Source organism: Perca fluviatilis, chromosome 24 (assembly GCF_010015445.1).
Source record: "Perca fluviatilis chromosome 24, GENO_Pfluv_1.0, whole genome shotgun sequence".
Classification (NCBI taxonomy): Eukaryota; Metazoa; Chordata; class Actinopteri; order Perciformes; family Percidae; genus Perca; species Perca fluviatilis.
In genome coordinates, this window is record NC_053135.1 from 15,425,878 (window position 1) to 15,429,771 (window position 3,894).

At 37.5% G+C, this 3,894-nt stretch overlaps 1 long non-coding RNA gene across 1 annotated transcript; it reads right to left on the reverse strand.

Moving 5' to 3' along the window:
- Nucleotides 1-2,402: 2,402 nt before the first annotated feature.
- Nucleotides 2,403-3,499, reverse strand: LOC120554277. Its single transcript, XR_005638351.1, has 3 exons — nt 3,365-3,499; nt 2,844-2,929; nt 2,403-2,686 (listed from the first exon to the last, which is right to left on the reverse strand). It is a non-coding gene; the product is annotated as an uncharacterized LOC120554277 (long non-coding RNA).
- Nucleotides 3,500-3,894: the final 395 nt, after the last annotated feature.

Here is a 3,894-nt window from a genome sequence, read left to right on the forward strand (position 1 = left end):
GATCATTGCTCATTGATCATAGAGCGGGTAACGCCAGCTCTGCAGAGTCAGTCCCGGGAAGCGAACCGCGGGGACCGAGGTCACAGGGCTGGTGGCTAGCTGCTAGCTAGCTGCAGCAGCAGCTAATATTAGAATATTAGACCCAGCACCGGAGGTCTGATCCCTATGATCTGATCTCGAACCCCCGGTGACTCTCTGCCAGATCAGCAAGCTTAACGGCAGCAACAGAACGTTTGCTGGGATTGTTAACGGTGGCGTAACGGTAACGTTACAGCCGTGAACCGAAATTCTATTTGCTCCGCTGGTTCGACTGTCTTCGGGCGAAGTTGTCTGCGGTGGGTAGAGACAGGGAGGCAGGGAGAGAGGGTAATAAATACATGTGACATTATGAAATAAAATTCCCCCCAAGGATTATCAAGAGTATAGCTAGGTTTCCAAAGTAATTTTGGCCTGGGCTGAACACTGGTAGGCTAGGTTGGCGCTGTTGCCTTGGAAATAACAACATCCGGTCTCTGAATATAAAAAACAAGCCTTTTTTCGTTTCTGTTTGAGTGATTTTATTTTTGTTATATAAAATAGAAAATGAAAATCACAGCATATTTTAAATTTCTCCCATCCCATTTCGACCATGAAAAAGAAAAAACGCATTGTATTTCAATTTCAAATATCGTATTTTAAAACGAAAATCAAATAACCATTCGTTTTTTGTTTTTTAATACCTGTTTATGAAATGAAAATCGAATGAACGAAAAAGTACACGGACCCCTGTGTTACAATGAATTATTTTCTCTCATGCTTCCATGGTGAACAAAGTTTTCTTCGTTTTTGGATTCTTCATTCACCATGAGGCATGCAAGAAAAACACATTTCTTATCAAGAATTCAAGGTAACATGTTGAGTAATTGATATACATTTTACAGTGAAGTATTCATTTAAGATTATCATTAATGTTTTGTTTTCATCTTTTAATAGTTACAAATTCCAAAGGCAAGCACCAGACTGCATGTTTTTGACAACTTCCAGAACAGCTGGTTTAAATACTTCTTGCATTGTGTCTCTGCTAATATAAATGATTTTTATATATTCAGGAAGTGTTTTATACAACTAATATAAATGATCAACTTTTCACTTTATGTTGTATTTTTTGTTTTCACGTTTTATGGACGATCTCAACAATTAATGTATATATAATTCTATATGCTTTAAATATCAAAATTAAAGGATTTATTAAATAACACAAGATGAACACAATAGATGTCTTTTATTCCTCTTTTATAAGTCTGATAAACTTTTACATCAGAAGAATAAATAACAATTTTTGTGAAAAACATATTTGAGATAAATATTTGAATATATAAATCAGTGATGTTGAGGAGGTATAAATTATGTCTGCACGTCAAAAGATAAAAGCAAGCAAAAAATAAATGACTGCATACTATCCTAAGAATTACAAATTTTTAATGCTTTCTGTATTCTGTTTCTTGTGTTTGGCCCTGCAAAGCACTTTCATGATTGTGTAAAGTGCTTTATGAATATTTGAATTACTTAAACACATGACATTTTTATTATACATTTCTACCGTTTACAGTCTATGATTTCTACTTCTTCCACACCTTAATCCACGATTAATCATTTATGTATGCCTCAAGTCCATTATGGAAATATTTTGAAGTTAACCTGCGCAAAGAATATATTGGACTTCCTTCTCTGTATTAAAAAAGTTCAAGGTGTTGTTTAATACCAGAGCCCCTAACAAACAACATACACATAGTGCTTTTTATCCAGTGAATTGGAAAAATACATAAAAATGTTCATAAGATCAAATGGATTTACATTAAATAAACATGACATTTTGTCATTCAGTTATACCACATTAATTTCCCTGATTCACGGTACAACTGTCATACACTTGGTATAGTTGCCAGTCTTTTCATTGTAGTGTGCAAGTAATTTGATACTTAAGCCAAATGGACATCTCCACTATTCATATTTCTGGGAATTAAAACCATCAGTGTGATAATGAAAATATTGTTTGGAGATTATACAGTGAAATATGTCTTAATGTTGCCTAGTAGAGGGTTGTTTTTGACAATGATGAAGACATATAAAAGGGGACTGAGCCTAAAATCTGAACCTCTGTTTAATCAAAAAAAACTTTCTTGCACCTTCAATTCAATTCAGTTTTATTTATAGTATCAAATCATAACAGGAGTTATCTCGAGACACTTTACAGAGAGAGTAAGTCTAGACCACAATCTATAATTTACTAAGCCCCAACAATTCTAATAATTCCCCCAAGAGCAAGCAGTGGTGAGGAAAAACTCCCTATTAGGAAGAAACCTCGGACAGACGCAGGCTCTTGGTAGGCGGTGCCGGTTGGGGATGTGATGAACATTGGCAATAATAGTCACATTAAAGATAATAGTAGTTCATGTCATATCAGGGCGCTGCAGGGCATTACAGGATGTAGTGTGGCACAGCAGAGCATGGATGAACCTTAAGTGCAATCTAGATACTTCTTATGATTTGGGGAAATTGATGTGTTGTGTTCCAACTGTCAACAAGTAAAATGGTTGAGGTGACTTTATAGATCCACAAGCAGCTTCTATGGAGCAACTGTAACCCTTTGAATGTTTGTCACGGTGATCGTGTAGGCTGTTGAATTCAGAAGCTGTTCTCTGAAAAACTTAATGGAGAAAAAACAGAATAAACATCAGAAGGTCCACCTCATTCACTTCATCCCACAATGTATCTTGTGTACATGCATTATCGTTGATATGTCATTGATGTTAGCTGAAGAGCCTTCACAAAAATGGTTATTTTACACAATCTGATTAACATACCTGTTTCACACCTTCAATGATGGTTTTATTGCTGACCTCTCCAATAGAAGTTATCTTCATCTGGAGATGTACCAGTGATTCCAAGCCTGTAGGGATGAACATTACATGTGTAAATTGATTAAAAAAAAAAAAAAACTGTGGGATTTGTGTATGTCAATGTAATTTCAATGTAAAATAATTCTGTGTTCGTGAGTTGTTGGGGTAGTTGTGTCCTTAAACATACCATTGTTGCATGCATGTTCATATATTTAACCAAGCTATAAATGCATTTCAACTGCCTAATGATTTGGCTCTTAATCCATTTAAATGTTGAACTCAATTGTCGAGTAAATTGACAATAATTATAGTTTCAATTTGTGACCCATCAAACTGGAAGACGTATTTGGTAAAAAATATCTATGTCAGGATGAGCTTAACCCTTCATTTATTGCTTTGAGCCATACATATTGTGTGAAAATCCTGTTGTACACCACAGAGAGTGAATGAAAAAGGAAAATTAAAATGGGTTATAAATAATATACCTTGTGTCGCAGTTGTTGTTAGAGCAGCTGTGGTTGTCGTTGCAGCTTCTGTGATTGTCGTTGGGGCAGCTGTGGTTGTTGTTGCTGCAGCTGTGGTTGTTGTTGGGGCAGCTGTGGTTGTTGTTGCTGTGGTTGTTGTTGGGGCAGCTGTGGTTGTTGTTGGAACAGCTGTGGTTGTCAGTAGAGCATCTGTGGTTGTCGTTACTGCAACTGTGGTTGTCGTTGCTGCTTCTGTGGTTGTTGGGGCAGCTGTGGTTGTTGTTGGAGCAGCGGTAGTTGTCGTTGCTGCAGCTGTGGTTGTTGGGTCGCTGTGGTTGTTGGAGCAGCGGTAGTTGTCGTTGCTGCAGCTGTGGTTGTTGTTGCTGCTTCGGTGGTTGTTGTTGGAACAGCTGTGGTTGTCATTGCTGCTTCTGTGGTTGTTGTTGGAGCAGCTGTGGTTGTTGTTGCTGCTTCGGTGGTTGTTGGGTCAGCTGTGGTTGTTGTTTGTGCTTCTGTGGTTGTCGTTGGGGCAGCTGTGGTTGTCGTTGCTG